This window comes from Humulus lupulus, chromosome 8 (genome assembly GCF_963169125.1).
Source record: "Humulus lupulus chromosome 8, drHumLupu1.1, whole genome shotgun sequence".
Lineage (NCBI taxonomy): Eukaryota > Viridiplantae > Streptophyta > Magnoliopsida > Rosales > Cannabaceae > Humulus > Humulus lupulus.
The window spans coordinates 158,407,009-158,429,078 of record NC_084800.1 but is presented as its reverse complement, the minus strand read 5'-3'; positions in this window follow the sequence as shown (position 1 = coordinate 158,429,078).

Genomic DNA, 22,070 nt, shown 5'->3' with positions numbered 1-22,070 from the left:
ACCCAAGAAATTGTAGACTTAGGCTCTCCCTCTCCTGTAGCGGTTCCGAGGCTGGAGGTCGTGGCAATAAACTCCTCCTCTAGCTCGGAGGGTAGGATTTTTTTTAAATTGCATATACTTTCTTATGCAAAATGATGACTTTGTACGCGTACTAACGTACTCTCCATGTAACGCCCTACTACCTTAGAGCCGTTACTACGTGAGTTTTTAAGACAAAACAGTGTTCAATGAACTCGCTAACCGAGGTTTTGAGGCAAAGTGTGACCAATTAAAATTTAAGGCTGTAATCTTAGAAAATGCGTCGATTCATTTAAAACTGCTAGTATTAAACATTTGGGATCCCAAAATAAGGTTTGAAAACTATTTACATCTTGAAATAAGTTTACAGTTGATAAATCATAAAATCATAGATTATTACAGCCATTTTCAAATAAACCCCCAACCAAAGCAGTCGGGCAGGCCAAACATGTACGCGTCGCTTCACGCTCTCCGTACTCATGGTTGGTTGACTCAGCCATTGCCCTTACCTGCAACACAGAGCACCCGTGAGCCGAAGCCCAGCAAGAAAACTCATGCAGAACATAACATATGAAATGTATACAGTTTATCATAACAGATAATCCACAAATAAACAAGTCAACCATTAGACTAAGCAAACACGGCCATGCCGCCCCAGAAACCTTACCAAAGCCCTGGGGTATCGGTTCTCACCGCGAGGATAACTCATGTATCCCTTGGGTCCCACCCTGAATGTAGCATAACACATGTATCCATCGGGCCCCGCCCTGACTATAGCATCCCATGTGCTAGTTGTTACTTTCGGCCCCACGGCCGCCCCGGCCTACGCCGTACTCGGCCCTTGCCGTTCATTTCATCATAATCACACATATAGTACATTCGAAATGAACATTCACACACATCACGGTTCATTTAAGGTTAAACATTTACACATAATACAATCCGGGCCCATGCCCTACAATCACACAGTGGGGCCATGCCCTATTAACGGGTGTTGCGGTTTTCTTACCTGACAGTTCGATAGCTTAAATCACCTGACTCCTGGAGCATGATCCCACTCGAGCCTTAGCGCACACCTAGGCACAAACATAGGTCAAAGTCAACACCGAACCCCAAGTCCGAATACCTAGCCTCGGGACCAATCCCGAGCCCCCGGGAAGTCCCAAATCCCCAAAACAAAGTGGCGGAAACAAGCCCCGAACCCTAGGTCAAAATCCCTCATCAAAACTCAAAAATTCACCTGTGCAGCGCTACAGCGCTCTAAAGAGGGCGCTGTAGCGCTACAAGCAGAATGCACCCCCCCAGAAACAGGGACTAGCGCTACAGCGCCCACTGACTAGCGCTGTAGCGCTAGTTGCAGCCCAGAAAACCCAAAATCGCATTTCTGCGATTTCTCTCACCCAATCTCAAACCAAACTTCCCCAAATCTTTACCAAACTCAAAATCAAGCTTATGAACACTCTCCATTCATCCCAAGCATCCCAAATCCTCAAATCCCAAGATCATTTATCCCAAATCTCAAAATCTACCATGAACAACCCTAAACCAGAAATTCATGCAAACCACAAAGATAGAGTCTTAGAAATCATACCATTGCTGCAAATTTCGACCTTGAATCAACCCTAAGCCTCCTTAGCTTGCTCTCCCTCAAAGCTTGCCCAGAAATCCCTAAAATTCCCATCAACTCAGCTCAAAACACAGCTTAAACCATCAAAACCCTTAAAACCGAAAATCTCTAAAACTTACCTCAAACATTGATGTGTTCTTGCCAAATCTTCAAGTCTAACCCAAGATCCTTGATGCTCAGCCTATCCTTGCTCTCCACTAAGCTTTGCCCCAAGAAAAATGGAGTGGAATGGTGCAAAAATGCACAAACCGACCCTTTGGAAAACCCACCTGTTTTTCCCTCTTTTCTTTCTTTCCTTTTTCCTTCTTTTCTTTCTTTCTCTCCACAGCCAACACTCTCTATAAATCCCACTAAGTGTAAAGCCTCATAAATCAATTTCTAAAAGCCAGATGACCAAAATGCCCTTCCTATTAATTCTCAATCCTTTTGTCCAAATAGGGCCATTTTAGTCATTTTACCCAATTCCCGCTAATCCTCAAGTGTCTCTAATATTTTCCCGTTGCTTTCCAACACCCGATAAACCACCAAATAAATATCCCCCATCATCAAAATAAATCTCAATCTATTCTCTGAATTCCTGCTTATACCCCCGGGCTCGCCCCGAGCCGGGTATAAATTCCTGTCATCACTTTCCGCTAGCCTGCTCACTGGGATCGCCTCGAGTCACAAAGCACAGAAACATCCACATACCACTGTGGCCTCAACAATCAACACATATCAATACAGTTACGCCCAATCATGGCCAAACTTACAATTATGCCCTTCTAACACGATCCGGGCCTACATGCATACTAACATACATAGTCATGCATCTCAGATAAACAAATAGTCATATAACATGCTTTAAATCATAACCATGCATTTAAATCATTAAAATCACACATAAATCCCATCATGCCCTCCTGGCACGCTAATCAAGGCCCTTAAACCTTATTAGCGAATTTGGGTCGTTACAACTATCCCCTCCTCATAAAAATTTCGTCCTCGAAATTTATCCAAACACATCAGTCAATAAACCCGCAACTCTGACCATAACTTCCAAGGTCCACCGCCTTTACTTTACTTTCCAACTACACTCTTACAAGAGTAACAATCTTGACCCACAAGATCTTGTCTAATAGCCATGCTCTCGATGGCTTCTCGTTACACCGCAACCCTGCCGAAGCCCAGGGTCTGCCTAGGTTACAATGACCAATTCATTGTCTTAATCCTGATTCCAGAGATACTCAAACGTCGTCACCTTTACTAGGTGGGACTAACTTGTAGGCCCCGCTGGCCTAACCCTTAGTACAACTTCAGAATGCTAAGGTGAATCGAGAGTCAGAACTCTCCCTTCTTTCTCTGAACACCTTACAGATCCTCGTCTGCTATTACGTAGAGTTACAAATCTTTCCTTCCGGAACTTTATTTCCTCAACATTTAACAATTTACCAGCTCTTTATTCTTTCAAATAGGCAGACACCCCTGCCTTGAGAAGTTTCACGACCTCTTTGGCTTTCTCTCTGAACTAAAGCCAAACCGTAGTATTCACTATGCGTTACATTAACAGGACACCAACAACTGCCACCACGACTAACTCGTCAGGGATTACACTTCCCTTAATACCTCAAGTATTCGTCTACTTAGCGCTTAATTCTTTAAGATCTTTGATAACTTTCAGACTGCCATTCCACTTGCAATCAACTGATAATTCCAGGTTCCCACCCTGTTCTTTTTCGTTCTCTAGACCCATTCCAAAATTTAAAATACCATAAGGCCTCAATTCAGTATCATCGACGTTCTATCTCGAACCCAGTTCACTTGACCCAACAACATTAACTCCCTCAACTGAGTTAAAACTTTTCATGTCCAAACAATTTACTCAAGGTCTAAAGTGGTCTATTCCCATGATACACTACCACATCACCTAACCCCTCAGGGTCCAAAGGAAAACACTAGATTCCGTCACCCGCTCGACCCTCCCGGTACGACGTACCCTAGGAGGTGGAATGATATCCATTCAGAATTCTCGTTCACAAACCAAATCTAATTGGATCCTTCATCCATTCCTGGTATCCCAACTTGTATCACCTTAGCAGGGTCCTTCCCTACTTCAACCAAAGCCATCACTTCGGATTCCATAGCTCAGTGACACTCACCAGCTAATCATACCTGCTAACGTTACGCAGATCTCAATCGTTGCCTTGTATCCTCCATTACAATCTAAGGCGCTATTCCTTGACTGACACACACCTCTCAGTTAGGAGTTCCGCCTCCAACTATAACTCCCCTCGCTCAATTGAGGATTTCAAACACTGGTCGTCCGTCTGTTACTTTTCACCGCATCTGGGTCTCAACGTAAACCTTCTTACTAATACCCAACACTCAAGTACCTCATCATAGACCAAGTCCTTTATGCCACCACTCTTAACTTAGCCATAACACACACACATTCCAGCATTCCCAGATATTAATCAATTCTTACCTTGTCTTCTGAATTTCTTTCTGATTCGACACACTCAGTCCGTCTAACCTCAAGTTTTACTGTTCTCCTCATCTCTGATGTAGTTGTCCCCGGAGATGCTTGTGCAATAGATGACGCGCTTACCAGCCTCGTTATGCCTTCAATTCTTCAGACGTTCTTCATTAGCTTCTTTGCGGCTTCAGATCAATTCTTCTCTTACCTGTCCTTTCTCCTTGTAGCTCTAATCTGAGCATTCCTGACGATGCTCAAACTAACACTCCGTAGAGCCTTACCTGAAACTCTGCCTTCTGGGTACTAACGTCTTCAGCATAATTATCAGTTGCTCACCATTTCTGTCTGGGAGTAATCCACATGCACTGCTCGTGAGCTTGAAGGGGACTTGCCCATACCATTCACGCATTCTCCGCCCAAAGAACTTACCTGTGCTGCTGCAGCTTGAACCGTTCTAGAATCCTTGTTACCAATTCCTCACACCCTGCCCGGTGCAACCTAATCAATTCGCGAAAAGTATTTATCCTTGGTTTCCAACTGGTAGTAACCAGGTCGTAGATCAACTCTTGGGGACATCGTCCCATCTTGTATCCAACATTAAACTTTTGTTCTAACCCGACGATGCCAACAATCCCCGCAGTATAGCACACTGGCTACACCAGGCTCAGATTCCTTCGATCGCTTCAATAGACTTTCTGTCGGCCAAAACTGTCTTTTACAACATTCCTTATACCAATCCTATCTGTAGTCTGACCTTGAAGTATCCCCTAAATCTTTCTTTACATACCCACGTGATTTTCCCACTGATCAGCTCTGTCTCCTTTACGTACTCCAGATGATATCCTCAACAATCCATCTGCCAGAGTTTCTAATTCCTTCTCAATAAGTATCATTGTCCTCAGCCTCTCGAATGACACCATTGAGGCAACCTCTCTATGTCCATCACCCTCTCGGAGCATTCTCAACACCGAATCCTTCCAGTTCGCTACATGACCAAAGCATAAGCTCGTCAGTTAAATGCTCACCCTTGAGGACTCAGCCTCGAACTTTGAATGTATTGCTGCACTCTGGTTCTCCATTCCCTCACCATGGGAAATCCATCCCAACATCTCGAGTCATTCTACGTAGAAGTCATGCCCTCACCTGACCTCCTCTCAGGTGGCATCCTTTCTCTCATGCGCATACTAACTAACCTCCCTGGTTCCTGTCGCCAGCTCGACAACCACCTTAGCAATCACGCTTCTTTCAAATCTCAAATTAGGTGCCCAAGCACTGTCTGGGGTCCTTCTACCTCAACAATCGTGAATCCAACCTTGCTGCATTCTATCAAATAAAAGTACCATCCTTTCAACCAGACCTCTCCCCTTTCTTGGCAATTCCAGAAGCCACAACCCTATCCGGGGTTCTTTTAACTTGATTGTCCCGAATCTATCTTTACTAATTCCATCAAAGGAAGCACTGCCCTTGCGGCTCTAGCACTCATGCTCTAATCATCAACCATCAGTTCCTCGAAATCATGGCCCTCTCCGCCATCCACATACATACGATAATTCCTTATATCAGGGCGGCCCAAATTCCCTAGACTATTCCAGATCTCATATCCTTAAATGGGTCGCCATCAATTCCAGATACATCCGTCAGTATAAATTCCCAAATGAATTATCCAATTCACCAAACCCATTGATTTACACTGTTGTTACCCCCAACAGTCCAAGCCAAACTTATAAGTCCACCCGTCTCCACGGTTCAAATCATGTCTTATAATCCCTTCTAACAATCATCATCTAGGTTCTTCCCAACCCATTGAGTCAATACCTCATCCCGAGTACCAAATCCAGGCATCTCTCTACTTCAACATTTAACGCAGCCCTCTAATCGGGATCTCTCATCCTCTTAACCAAGGGTGGAATTAACTCTGCCCGTCTATTGATAATTTCCTTGTCAGCCTGTACTCTCCTCAACACCCGAGGATATTACCCTTTAAGCCTTTCATACAGTACCCTTATCTGTCCATACCTCACAGTAAACCAACACTGGTAACCTCACTGTCGAAACATCTAAATCAGCTATTCCCCAGAGAAAATCCGCTGTTCTTCTACCCCATCTCAACTAACAAACTCCGCAGCTTACTCACACACTAGTGACTCTCTGCTGCTACTTTCAGGGATAACTGGAGATCTCAACTCCAACTTACATCTAGAAACCCCCTTTTCAACACAATATCAGGTCCCCAAACCCTTCTAGGAACCAACAACTCGAGTTCATCCGTCAAAACCGACCAACTCCTGAACTCTGTGGTTCCTACTCTGAACCAAACCACCACTAGGTCCAAATATCCACAGGTATAATGCACACACAAGCATAAACTAGTTCAAATCCACAATGATATACATTTAGCTACCAGATTTATCACCACTAAGTATATCCATGCTCAACATGCTTCATACAAGCCAATATCCAGATATAACATATGAATTTAATCCAGAAAATTAACCACATACACTCAATATGCGAACCATTATGCTAATATTCATCCATATGCATAATAGTATTATTCAGCATGCATCAATCTCAACATGCAATAATCAAGGGCTCAGCCCAACAGCATCTCCTGCATATGTCAACTCATTTCTCATGCTCCATATAGATAAGCAGGCAAACAGGGCAATCAAACATATATTCAAGCATATTAATCATTCATACCAACCAACCCTGAGTCGAGCTTGTCACTGACAGCGAGCGTACATGTTCGGTCGATCTCCAGAACCAATAAACCTTGGCTCGCTCTGATACCAAGTTGTAACGCCCTACTACCTTAGAGCCGTTACTACGTGAGTTTTTAAGACAAAACAGTGTGCAATGAACTCGCTAACCGAGGCTTTGAGGCAAAGTGTGACCAATTAAAATTTAAGGCTGTAATCTTAGAAAATGCGTCGATTCATTTAAAACTGCTAGTATTAAACATTTGGGATCCCAAAATAAGGTTTGAAAACTATTTACATCTTGAAATAAGTTTACAGTTGATAAATCATAAAATCATAGATTATTACAGCCATTTTCAAATAAACCCCCAACCAAAGCAGTCGGGCAGGCCAAACATGTACGCGTCGCTTCACGCTCTCCGTACTCATGGTTGGTTGACTCAGCCATTGCCCTTACCTGCAACACAGAGCACCCGTGAGCCGAAGCCCAGCAAGAAAACTCATGCAGAACATAACATATGAAATGTATACAGTTTATCATAACAGATAATCCACAAATAAACAAGTCAACCATTAGACTAAGCAAACACGGCCATGCCGCCCCAGAAACCTTACCAAAGCCCTGGGGTATCGGTTCTCACCGCGAGGATAACTCATGTATCCCTTGGGTCCCACCCTGAATGTAGCATAACACATGTATCCACCGGGCCCCGCCCTGACTATAGCATCCCATGTGCTAGGTGTTACTTTCGGCCCCACGGCCGCCCCGGCCTACGCCGTACTCGGCCCCACGGCCGCCCCGGCCTACGCCGTACTCGGCCCTTGCCGTTCATTTCATCATAATCACACATATAGTACATTCGAAATGAACATTCACACACATCACGGTTCATTTAAGGTTAAACATTTACACATAATACAATCCGAGGCCATGCCCTACAATCACACAGTGGGGCCATGCCCTATTAACGGGTGTTGCGGTTTTCTTACCTGACAGTTCGATAGCTTAAATCACCTGACTCCTGGAGCATGATCCCACTCGAGCCTTAGCGCACACCTAGACACAAACATAGGTCAAAGTCAACACCGAACCCCAAGTCCGAATACCTAGCCTCGGGACCAATCCCGAGCCCCCGGGAAGTCCCAAATCCCCAAAACAAAGTGGCGGAAACAAGCCCCGAACCCTAGGTCAAAATCCCTCATCAAAACTCAAAAATTCACCTGTGCAGCGCTACAGCGCTCTAAAGAGGGCGTTGTAGCGCTACAAGCAGAATGCACCCCCCCAGAAACAGGGACTAGCGCTACAACGCCCACTGACTAGCGCTGTAGCGCTAGTTGCAGCCCAGAAAACCCAAAATCGCATTTCTGCGATTTCTCTCACCCAATCTCAAACCAAACTTCCCCAAATCTTTACCAAACTCAAAATCAAGCTTATGAACACTCTCCATTCATCCCAAGCATCCCAAATCCTCAAATCCCAAGATCATTTATCCCAAATCTCAAAATCTACCATGAACAACCCTAAACCAGAAATTCATGCAAACCACAAAGATAGAGTCTTAGAAATCATACCATTGCTGCAAATTTCGACCTTGAATCAACCCTAAGCCTCCTTAGCTTGCTCTCCCTCAAAGCTTGCCCAGAAATCCCTAAAATTCCCATCAACTCAGCTCAAAACACAGCTTAAACCATCAAAACCCTTAAAACCGAAAATCTCTAAAACTTACCTCAAACATTGATGTGTTCTTGCCAAATCTTCAAGTCTAACCCAAGATCCTTGATGCTCAGCCTATCCTTGCTCTCCACTAAGCTTTGCCCCAAGAAAAATGGAGTGGAATGGTGCAAAAATGCACAAACCGACCCTTTGGAAAACCCACCTGTTTTTCCCTCTTTTCTTTCTTTCCTTTTTCCTTCTTTTCTTTCTTTCTCTCCACAGCCAACACTCTCTATAAATCCCACTAAGTGTAAAGCCTCATAAATCAATTTCTAAAAGCCAGATGACCAAAATGCCCTTCCTATTAATTCTCAATCCTTTTGTCCAAATAGGGCCATTTTAGTCATTTTACCCAATTCCCGCTAATCCTCAAGTGTCTCTAATATTTTCCCGTTGCTTTCCAACACCCGATAAACCACCAAATAAATATCCCCCATCATCAAAATAAATCTCAATCTATTCTCTGAATTCCTGCTTATACCCCCGGGCTCGCCCCGAGCCGGGTATAAATTCCTGTCATCACTTTCCGCTAGCCTGCTCACTGGGATCGCCTCGAGTCACAAAGCACAGAAACATCCACATACCACTGTGGCCTCAACAATCAACACATATCAATACAGTTACGCCCAATCATGGCCAAACTTACAATTATGCCCTTCTAACACGATCCGGGCCTACATGCATACTAACATACATAGTCATGCATCTCAGATAAACAAATAGTCATATAACATGCTTTAAATCATAACCATGCATTTAAATCATTAAAATCACACATAAATCCCATCATGCCCTCCTGGCACGCTAATCAAGTCCCTTAAGCCTTGTTAGCGAATTTGGGTCGTTACACTCCACTTTTTTTCAGATGAGGAGATGGCACAATCTGGGGCCCCTAACATCCGCGCAATTTTCCGGGAGGGGAAATCCAGCTCCGGGCCACTCGTAAAGACATCCCGGCCTACACCAAAGAAAACGCCTCCTGCTGCCAGGATGACTTCCAAATCCCCGGCCAAGGGGAAAGGTCAGAGCTCGGTAGCTCCGGCTGCTGTAGTTTAGGAAAAGAGGGGTCCGCTTGCCCTCCTCGATTTCCTTCAGCCCCTGCTCGGCACCAGGAAACACCAGCGGGTCCTCCAACTCCGATGGTCCCGTTCACCACTGTACGCATCCCAGTTAATGCCCAGGACCTGGAGAAGATTCCAGAAACCTTTCGGGGGACTATCTATGAGACCATGAAACATACGGTGGAGCATTTTTACAAGGCCAACCCGAAGGATCTGAGGGTGATCGAGGAGAGGAGCCCGGAGAATGTCATGGAATTCGTGTTAGGGGTGAACCGTACAGTAAGCCTTCTTTCCTTAAACTAACACTCTTTTGACTTTATCCTGGTATGTGCCTAACTTGCTTTCTTACTTTTTGTAGGCGGTCTTGGCTTAGCACCGTAGTATAGCTTGAGCTAGGGCCAGGAATGAAGAGCTTAAGGCCGAGCTCCAGACCGCTTATGCCGCCCTGACTGCTGCCCAAGCTGCCCTCGCAGCTGCTCAACAAGGCAAACTAGGTGCCAAAGCTGCCTTGACAGCGGCTTAAGAAGGCGAGCGGGCTGCAAAGGCTTCCCTAACAGCGGCTCAAGAGGGCGAGCAGGCTGCAAAGGCTCCCTTGGCTACACTTCAAGTCGAGCTCGCTGAGGCCAAGGCCAAACAACTGGAGGCTGAGGCTGCTACTAAGGAGGAGAAGGTGGCCTCGATATCCTCCATGGAGAGCATGCTATATCATTGCTGGGCCATCAACCAGGATGGAAACTTCTCCTTCCTGGCCTCCGAAGTGTGGGAGCCTTACCTCGAGAAGTTCAAGCTCGGCTTCAACAAGATCCATTTGAGACCGGAGAGGCCTCCACCGCTGGCGAGCAGGAGATCGAGTAGGTGACGTCCTCAGAGTGCCCTGGAGGGTCCTAATTTTCTTTTGTTCTCTTTGTTTACCTTGTATATATTTTTTATTTATTTTTTGTGAACACTTGCCGTTTTTGGCTCGGTACGAGGTTATTCTCCATAAAACAATTTATTTATAATTCCAGTATCTACTTTTTCATCTGTTCCTTGATTTTTTCTTATGTTCATGTCTTGTACATTCAAAATCTTAGGAAATGACTCTTAGGTCGAGATAGATACTTTAATTTTGGTTGTAACCAAAATTGATGTTGATTTATATCCTACCTGTTAAGTATCAGACCTTGGACCAAGTTGTATCCGGGATTTTGAATATTCCAAACTTAGTTTTTGTTAGGTTTTATTGACACCTCGCGTTTTTTTAGAAAAAACATTAGTTAATCAATTTTACTAACTTCCAAATTTCGGACCTAGTTGTATCTAGGATATTTAATTAAAACTTAGTTCGTGTTAGGTTTATCAACACCTCACATTTTTTTAGAAAAAACACTGGTCAACCAATTTTACTAACTTTCAAATTTCGGACCTGTTTGTATCCAGGATATTTTTTGGACCTGGATATATCCAGGGTTTTTGATGATTTAAAACTTAGTTCATGCTAAAACTATTGATACCTCACGTTTTTTTTAGGAAAAACACTAGTTAATCAATTTCTCTAGCTTAAGTTTTAATCCCCTTCTCAGGTTATATGCCCCCCAAGTAATCAAATAGTGAACTTTTTTGGTTACTTTGGACAAACGCTATCATCCGAACTACCACTGTAATACCATGGTTACCCCAGGATAGTAACTGTAAATGGTGAACCGGAAATTTGACCCGCTACCCAAGTCCTTTGGTTAAAAACGTGCATCTAAGTGTTATTAACAGGCTAAGGTAGAAAACCAATCAAAAGGAAAGGATACATTTTATTTAAAACATAAAACTGTTCATGGGGCCATTAAAATGTTTACAAGTTATTTACAACTCAAAATGGTCATTACAGTTTCAAATTTACAAACCCGCCAACCTAAGCGGCAAAAATAGGGTAAACCCCCTAGTTCCTCTGAGAACTCCTTGGCCGTGGTGGACAAGTGACCGCATATGTACACAACACTACCTAAGCTCTCCACTCAAGGCTAGGAGAGCTTTTCTTTCCCTTTACCTGCACCACATAGCACCCATGAGCCAAGGCCCAGCAAGAAAACACAATATAGCATGATATAATATCAACAATGATCGTAATAATCATTCAGGACTATCAGTCCAAAACAGGTAAGTGACAATCGCAAAAGTCACTAAGATGGGCACATCTTCCTTTAGCCATGTGACGATAGGGTCACCAGGGCTTAACAGATAAGTGAACATTTCACTAGCTTAAATAGGATAGGTGCATGATGACTGCTCACCAACATAACCTTCCTCATGACTGTAGAGTCATAACTATGGAACACTGTTCCCTAGCCATGTGACAAGCAGTCACCTAGGCCTTTGGTCCTGGCTCTGAGTAACTAGTCTTAGACTAGCCAAGCACTTATAAGATTCATCGACCTTAGGTTCGGTCCAGCATTAATGGCTTAGAGTCATTCAACGCTGATATCGATTAGATCTAATCTTCATTCGGCCCTGCGTTCAGGACGCTTATGCCGTTTCTGACTCTTAGGTTAGTATCCTTGACTAGTAAGTACCATATACAAGTAAACAATATTCACTAGCATTCAATATGCAATCAATGTCCACATTTATCAACCAACCTACCTCAACAATAGCCATGCATGTCATATACACAGGGTGCAGTTTTCTTACCTCAGGTTCGAGCGAGAAATAATATAAGAACGACCATTGAGAATGATCAACCTTTAGATTCCTTAGCAGTTACCTAATCATAACCATTTATAATCCATTAATAAAGTAAATCAATAAATGGTTCACAATCTAAAACCACACTCCTGGGATCAATCCCGCATTCTCGGGAATCTTAATATACTCAAATGGGGCAAAGGAACCAAACCCCAAGCCTTAAAAGTCATTCCGAGCCCTAAAATAGGCTTGCTGGAAAATGGACCAGCACTGCAGCCCTATTAAATGGCGCTGAGGCGCTATTTCCAAGTCAGAGAGGCTCAACTCTCTGCTCTGCCTAGCGCTGCTGCGCCTGGAATGGCGTTGCTGCGCCAATTACAGACCAGAATCTTTCTGGTTTTCCCTCCTTGCGATTTCTCTTGAAACCAACCCTCCAAACCAATCCCAAACATCCAATTCAACCCCTAAATTTCATCTACACCACACCCTCATCAAAACCCAATCAATTTTACACAAAAACATCCCTTAATTCTCAACTATCCACATCAAAACTGTAAGCTAAAAACTATAAAGAAAAACAGAGTATAGTTTAAAATTCTTGGATGAAATCCTACCTCAAGTTGGATTTGAGTCCTTCTGAATGGATGAACTAAGTCTATAACCTCCAAGCTTTGATTTCCTAGCTTGTATCTTCAAATTGGGTTTCAAAACTTCAAAGGAGGAATGAGGAGGAATGATGATCGATTGAAGGAGAAGAGTGCTCTGTTTCGTGTAAGCTTCTACAGCCCAAATGCTGATATAAATCTTAGGGGTGAAATGACTATTTTTCCCCTAGGTGATTTAAAAGTTTCTAAAAACTCCCAAGGGTAAAATCGTCATCTTTCATCTATTTCTTTAATCATAATTAACACCCTCCAATTCCCGCTATTCTTGATATTCTCAAATACCAATAATTCATATCCCGTTACCTTTTTATTCCTGGCAACGCTCTAATCATTAAATCTCCCTGAGACTCACCCCGAGACTCGAACTTAATCCCGTTATGAATAAACCACCACTTGATATTCAAAGATCGTCGCATGCCGAATAGCTCGAACAAATCCACATTATAATGTGGCCTCAACAATATATCACCGACATGCATACAAATATACAATTACGCCCTCAACGGGCCAAATTACCAAAATACCCCTGTCATGAAATGTGGACCCACATGCATGCATTTAACATCATATTATAATATAATTCACACAAACATGCATATTATCAATTAATGACATAATTAAACAGTTATGGCCCTCCCGGCCTACTAATCGAGCCATTAAACCGCATTAGGGAATCCGGGGCATTACAAACACATAGATGAAACCATATGAAAATACAAGAAATACACAATGATTCTTTTATTTCTTAAATTAAATGGATTTTATAACTAAGACTTACATAGATGTGTGGTATGATCATTGATAATACTTCTTTAGGTGCATATCATTCCAGGTCCGTGGGACTGTTTCTCCATTAAGCCGAGCCAATTTGAAGGTTCCCTCATGTACGACCTCCACTATTTGATAGGGTCCTTCCTAGCTCGGACCCAAAGCACCGTCTTAGGGGTCCTTGCTGGCCAAAAAGACCCTTTGGGGTAACAGGTTGCCTAAACCAATGATATGCCTCCTGACCTTTGAATTAAAATAACGAGTGATTTTTTGCTGGTAATGCGCGAGCTGTAGCTGCGAATCCTCTCACTTTTCATCAATTAGGTCAAGGGACGCGCTGAGAAATTCATCATTCTGCTCCTGGTTGAAGGTTTGGAGTTTTTGCATGGTTATCTTTGTTTCGACGGGAAGGACGACCTCACTCCCGAAAGTCAGGGAGAAAGGGGTGTGCTCCGTAGACGTTCGGTAGGAGGTCCGGTATGCCCATAGTACCTGCGGGAGCTGTTCGGGCCAGACTCCCTTGGTCTCATCTAAGCTTTTCTTAAGTCTTGCTTTAAGTGTCTTATTCACGGCCTCAACCTGCCCATTGGCTTGTGGGTAGGCCACCGAAGAGAAACTCTTAAGAATGTCATGCCTCTCACAGAATTTGGTGAAGAGATCGCTATGGAACTGAGTTCCATTATCCGATACAATCTTCTTTGGCAGCCCGAATCGGCAAACAATACTCTTGACTACAAAGTCAAGGACTCTTTTTGAGGTGATTTTTGCCAGGGGCTCCACTTCTGCCCACTTCGTGAAGTAATCGATGGCCACCATCGCATAGCAAACATCTCCTTTTCCTGTGGGCAGAACTCCAATTAAATCAATTCCCCATACCGTGAATGGCCATGGGGATGAGATCATTTTCAGTTCGACTGGTGGAGCTCGGGCGACTATGGCGAACTGCTGGAATTTGTCACACTTTCGAACATAGGAGATGGAATCCTTTGATAAAGTGGGCCAATAATATCCCTACCTTAATATTTTTAAGGCCAAGTTTTGCCACCCAGCGTGATCCCCACAGAAGCCTTCATGCACCTCCTACAAAATAGTTTTAGCCTCCTTTGGCAGAACACATTGTAGAAGAGGCAAGGAATGGCCATGTCGGTATAGTGTCTCGGCCATGATTGCATACCTGATAGAGTATCCTCCTCGCATCCTTTCGCTCATCAGGAAACTTCTTTGTTGTAAGATACTCTATTATGGGAGTCATCCGGGTTGGTCTGGTGTCAATCATCTCGACCTCCTTCGTGCTTTCTGCCACGCTTGGACTTTCCAAGAATTCCACTAGTACTATGCTCAGAGTCTCAACTTCCTTGGAGGTAGCAAGTCTCGCCAAAGCATCAGCGTTGGCGTTCTGCTCGCGAGGGATCTGCTTGACTAGGCCATATTCAAATTTTGATAGCTCCTTCTTCACTTTGGCTAGGTAGGTCGCCATTTTGGCCCCCCGCGCTTGGTATTCTCTAGACACTTGGTTTACCATGAGCTGGGAGTCGCTATAGCACTGGACGATCCTGGCCTTCAGTTCCTTTGCCACTCTAAGCCCGACCAATAAGGCTTTGTATTTGGCTTCGTTGTTGGACGCTTCAAACCCGAACTATAGCATGGAGTGGAATTGGTGCCCTTCTAGAGAGATCAAAATTCTCCACAATGCCTGCACCGGTTCTCTCAAAGGCTCCTCTTGGAATCCAGTGAATTCAGCCATGAAATCACTCAGGGATAGGCTTTTGATCGTAGTCCATGGTATGTATAGTATTTCGAACTGGCTGAGCTCGATTGCCCATTTCAAAAGACGTCCCGATGTCTCAGGTTTCTGCAGTACCTGCCTTAAAGGTTGATTGGTCATGACGTGGATTGAATGGGAGTGGAAATATGGCCTAAGCTTCATAGAGGCCATAATGAGGCAGAACGCCATTTTTTTTTTCCATTAAGGGATACCGTGATTCAGCTTCGAGAAGTCTTTTGCTTATATAATATACCCGTTTTTAAATTTGGTCCTCTTCCTGGACCAGCACGACACTGGCTGCATTTTATGTAATAGCTAAATAAAGAAAAAGGGGCTCCCCCGCTGTTGGTTTAGACAATACTGGTGGCTCAGCCAAATGTGTTTTCAGATTGAGAAATGCCTGCTCGCACTCCTCAGTCCATTCAAACTTTTTATTTCCTCGGAGCAAGTTATAGAATGGATAACATTTGTCAGTGGACTTAGAAATGAACCGATTAAGGGCTGCCACTCTCCCAGTCAGGCTATGGAAATTTTTACGAGACCTGGGGGAAGGCATTTCTAGTAGCGATCTGACCTTGGCAGGGTTCACCTCTATCCCTCTAGTATTGACTATGAATCCCAGAAATATTCCTGACGCCACTCCGAAAGTACACTTCTGGGGATTTAACCTCACGCTATACCTCCTTAAGATCTCAAAACATTCCTTCAGGTCAGGAACATGGTTATCAGCAGTTTTAGACTTGACCAGCATATCATCAACATACACTTCCATGTTTTTCCCGATCTGATCAGCGAACTTTCTGTTGACCAATCACTGATAGGTAGCCCCAGCGTTCTTCAGACCGAAGGGCATGGCTTTATAGCCGTAAACATTCGTTGGAGTCATAAAGCTAGTATGTTCTTGGTTTGTGGGGTTCATCACAATCTGGTATATCCAGAATATGCATCCATGAAGGACATGAGCTCATGCCCCTCGGTGGCATCCACCAACTGATCAATCCTTGGTAATGGGAAGCAATCCTTGAGACAAGCTTTGTTTAAGTCAGAGAAGTCGATGCAAGTATACCACTTTCCATTTGGCTGTGGGACTGGGACAGGATTCATGACCCAGATCAGGTATTTAGCCTCACGAATAAACCCGCATTTCAATAGCCGAGCTACTTCTTCTTCCAAGGCCTCAGCTCGGGTTGTACCTAGACGCCTCTATTCTGGGATTTCGCGGGCATGTTCTTATCCAAGTTCAAGGTATGCATGACCACACTCAGACTTATCCCTACCATGTCTTCATGAGACCAGGTGAATACATCTATATTTTCTTGTAAAATTTTTATCAGTTATGCTTTCCTTTTCTCACCGAGATTTTTCCTGAGCTTGACAACTTTCGATGCATCTCTGGGATCGATGTTTACTTCTTCGAGCTCTTCGTTGGCTTGGAGCTCAGATCTATCTTTGCCTATTTGTGGATCGATATCATCACTCGGGGAAATATCCCCGCCACTAGCTTTTTGAGGTTCTTCCATTCTAGGAGCAGTCCTTACCTCCTGAGATTCCTTTCCTTTGTCCCGTATGGCCATCATTTGCTGCCTGGGTTGTGATTTTCCCTTCATGGAAATGCTGTAGCATTCTCTAGCAGCAAGTTGATCGCCTTGGATAGTACATATTCCCATAGATGAGGGGAACTTGATCACAAGGTGATAGACATGTGTTATGGCTTCGAACGCCATCAACATAGGTCGACCCAAGATTTCATTGTACGCGGTCGGACAATCGATGACCAAAAACTCGAGAAGCTTGGAAATAGTTCGTGGTCCTTCACCCAAGGTTATTACTAACTCGATGGTTCTGATAGCAGTCGAACCCTCACTAGAAAACCCGTACAACATCATGGAGGTTTCCTTCAGCTCGGTCACAGACAATCCCATTTTTTCCAGTGTGGACCTGAATAGTAGGTTCTCAGAACTTCCATTATCCACTAGTATCCTCCTAACTCTGTGATTGGCGAGCAGGGCGGTTATGACTAAAGGATCGTTGTGCGGGAATTGGACATGACTAGCATCTTCTTCAGTGAAACTGATTGGTTGTTTCTCCAATCGTTGTTGCTTAGATAAACGCTGCTCTGGGACAAACTCAACTCGATTGTGAGACTTCAGCTCGTTGATATATCTCTTTTGGGCACCTCTACTTGTGCCTGCCAGATGAGGGCCTCTGGGGATGGTTGTTATCTCCCCCTGTTATCAGAGGAGGGGTATCCTGATTCACCTGAGCTCCGGTCTGATTTGCGGGGGCCTCCGGAGCTGATTGAATGTTTTGCCCAGCGAGCTGACTGGGAGTGATTCGATTTTGGGCATACTGAGCCAAAGGTCTGGCCCTGATGAGTGTCTCGATCTCATCCTTCAAGTTCCTACAATCATCGATGTTGTGACCAATGTCATTATGGAATCAAATTTTTTTTGAAGGGTTTCTCTTCGCCCTTTGATTTTTTAAAGGCTCTGACTTTTTCCACAGAAGGTGGGCATAATTTTCTAAGAAAATGCGCTCTCTAGTATTTGTGAGGTCAGCATAAGTCGCATGGATTGGTTTGAACTTCTCCACGAGATTGTTTTTCTTTGAACCATTCTGGCCGCCCTCACCACTTCCCTTCCTCTTGCTACCTCCCCCTTAGTTATTTTGGGTAACAGTTTGAGCCGTAGCTGGAACATCCGTTACTGCTCCAACAGGCTGGGCATGGACTTGGCTGGTTCATGTGACCGAAGCTCGTGCCTTTCCAAGTTGATCGACCTTTGAGCCCTGTTCAGGAACTCATCCACGGTGTTGACGCCCTTTCTTTGGATTTCCTTCCATAGGTCTCCCCCAACAAGAATTCCCGTTCTCATCGCCATGAGCCTAGAACTTTCGTTCGCGTCTCTAGCTCACGCAACAATATTGGCGAACTTACTCAAATATGCTTTCAGAGGCTCTCTGGGCTGCTGCTTTACATTTGCAAGGGAATCCACCTTGATGCTAGCCGCCTGAGAGGCCCGGAATGCCCTCTTGAAATTAGCGGAGAAACTCTTCCACGAGCTGATAGAATGCTTTTTGTATTGCTTGAACCACTGCCTAGTCGGCTCGACTAGAGTCGAAGGGAATACTAGGAACCTCAACTTAGGTCCGATATTATGGGCCATCATCAGAGTATTGAACATTCTCAAGTGGTCGGACGGATCTCCATCTCCATCGAATTTTGATAAATGGGGCATCTTGAAACCCGGCGGGTATGTTGTTGCTGCGATGTTGGGGGTGAAGAGCTCGAGCTCATCCCCTGAGTCATATTCATCTTTTTCCTTCTCTGATAGAAGTCTTTTCATTAGCTCCTCCATCTGGGCTAACCTCACGAGGGTTTGGTCCTTGTTTCCCTGGGGCTGTTCAACAGCTCCCATTCGATCGTACGTGTTTGGCTGGTTATTGTCCCTCAAAGCTCGAGCTTGGTTTGGTGGGACATTCCCGTTATCACGTACTTCGGAAGGACTCCTCTCGTGGTGAGTGCCACTGAATCCATCACGAGCTGGATTTCTCCTTTGTGAATTTAGTCGATCTCATAGATTGGTTGGTGGACCAACTTTTGAGCTCAGTTGATTTCTCAAATCTACACCGGTCCTACCGCTTCGGCGGCCCTCGGTCCAATAACTTCCATTAGAGAAACTTAGAGCTTGCGGCCGAGGCTGAGGATTTGGGATATTTCCGCGTGCTCACTACTGCTATTTCCATAGGAGGACTACTCCTGCTGTTTCCGCAAGTAGGAACGTTTCGAGCAGAATGAGGTGGAGATGGATTCCTTATCGGTGATGGGGGATGCCTAATCGGCAAGGTGATTCTTGTCCCGTAAGGACGTACCAAGTTAGCTTGCGGTCTTTTTGCTCTGCTGTTTCTAACCCCCTGTGCCTGGCGAGCTGACAATGATGCAGGGGGATCGGCCGGAACATGTTGTCTTTGCGAGTTCATCCTTGGCCTTCTATGTGGGTTATCATGGGCGCTTCCAGGTGCATTTGAAGGTGGCGCTGAACTCAGAGTTGAGGTTCTAACCGACCGGCTGACTTGCCGATGTCCCCTAGGAGGGCCATCAAATGGAATTTCTTGGTGATTTTGCGTCAAGGGCGCAAAACTCGGGGTTGAGGTTCTAACCGTCCGACTTGGCCTGGGTCGATTATCCCGGCAGGACTTATGAGTCTCACCTTACCTCTTTCCGACGTTAACATCAGTTACAAGATGGGGTAGCTGAGCCAAGATGTAATGCCCCGGATTCCCTAATGTGGTTTAATGGCTGGATTAGTAGGCCGAGAGGGCCATAACTATTTAATTATGCCATTAAATGATAATATGCATGTTTATGTGAATTATATTATAATATGATGTTATTTGCATGCATGTGGGTCCACATTTGTTTATTATGATATTTTGGTAATTTGGCCCGTTGAGGGTATAGTTGTATATTTGTATGCATGTCGGTGATATATTGTTGAGACCACATTATAATGTGGGATTGTTCGAGCTTTTCGGCATGAGACGATCATGGAATATTAATTAGCGGTCTAGTCATAACAAGTTTAAGTTCGGGGCTTGGGATGAGTCTCGGGGTGATTTTAATGATTAGAGCGTTGTCGGGAATTAAAGGGTAACAGGATATGAGTTATTGATGTTTGAAATTATCGAGAATAGCGGGAATTGGAGAGCGTTAATTATGATTAACGAGATAAGTGGGAAATGTCAATTTTTCCCTTGGGAGCCTTTAGAAACCTTTAATTGACCTAGGGGTATTTTGGTCTTTTCACCCCTAGGATTGATATAAACCATTTTAGGCTATAAAAGAAGTAGAAAAACAGAGCATCTTCAAGAGCCTTCTCGTACCCTTTTCTCCTTTAGTTTCCTTTGAGATTTTTGAGGATCCAAGCTTGGGAAGTAAGCCTTGGGAGTTTGGGAGAGTGTTCCACCATTGAAGAGCATCATAAGCTGAGCTTGGGGTAAGTTTCTAGCCATTGAATTCTCTGGTTTGCCCTGTTTTGGCTATAGTTTTCTGTTGTGATTTCTAGGTTGAATACTTGGTTTTATTGGGAGATTTGGCTAGGGTTCTTATGGTTGTGGTGTTTGGGGTATGTTAGGATGGTTTTTGGGTTCATTTGGCACCAAAAATGGGATTTGGAAGCATTGGAAATGGGTTGGAATCGAAGGAGTCGAAGAAGAAGGTTTCAGGGGAGCGCTGGTCTGGGGGTAGCGCTACAACGCCCATCCTAGGGCGCTATAGCGCTACACAAGATTCTTTTGGGCATTTTGGGGGTTCTGAGAATAGCACTGGGGCGCTAGGGAGCAGCGCTGTAGCACTACTTTGTTCCTTCAGAATCCCGTTTTGAGTGTTTTTAAGGGTTTTTGGCTCGGGGGTTCAATCCTTAAGGCCTGGGATCGAATCCACTCACCGTGTGGGCATGTTTCGAGGTCCCAAGAGTGGTGTTTAGGTTAAGAACCTTTCAATGTTTATTTTCATTAATGGAGGTTATAATTGGATGTGATTAGGTAACCGCTAAGGAACCAAAAGGTTGATCGTTCTCAAGAGTCGTTCTTATTATATTTCTCGCTCGAACCTGAGGTAAGAAAACTGCACCCTATGTATATGACATGCATGAGTGTTGTTGGGGCATGTTGGTTGATAAATGTGGACATGGATTGCATATTAAGTGCTAGCAAATGTTGTTTACTTGTGTATGGCACTGATTAGTCAGGATGACATTGGTCGCGTATCACTGACCTAAGAGTCAGAACGGCATAAGCGTCCTGAACGCAGGGCTAAATGAAGATTAGATCTAATCAATATCAGCATTGAATGACTCTAAGGCATTAATGCTGGACCGACCCTAAGGTCGATGAAACTTATAAGCGCTTGACTAGTCTAAGCTAATTACTCAGAGCCAGGGCCTAAGGCCTAGGTGACCGTTTGTCACATGGCTAGGGAACGATGTTCCAGAGTTATGATTCTATGGTCATGAGGAAGGTTATGTTGGTGACTAGTCACCATGCACCTATCCTGTTTAAGCTAGTGAAAGGTTCACTTATCTGTTAAGCCCCGGTGACCCTATAGTCACATGGCTAAAGGGAGTTGTTCCCATCTTGGTGACTTTTGCGACTGTCACTTACTTGTTTTGGACTGAAAGTCCTGAATGATTATTATGATCATTGTTGATATTATGTCATCCTATATTGTGTTTTATTGCTGGGCCTTGGCTCATGGGTGCTATGTGGTGCAAGTAAAGGGAAAGAAAAGCTCACCCAGCCTTGAGTGGAGAGCTTAGATGGTGATGTGTACATATGCGGCCGCTTGACCACCACGGCCAAGGAGTTCTCAGAGGAACTAAGGGGTTTACCCTATTTTTGCCGCTTAGGTCGGCGGGTTTGTAAATTTGAAATAGTAATGACCATTTTGAGTTGTAAATAACTTGTAAAAGATTTTATGGGCCCATGAACAGTTTTATGTATTTAATAAAATATATCCTTTCCTTTTTATTGGTTTTCCACCTTAGCCTGTTAATAACATTTAGATGCACGCTTTTAACCAAAGGACTCGGGTAACGAGTCAAATTTCTGGTTCACCGATCACTGTAACTATTCTGGGGTAACC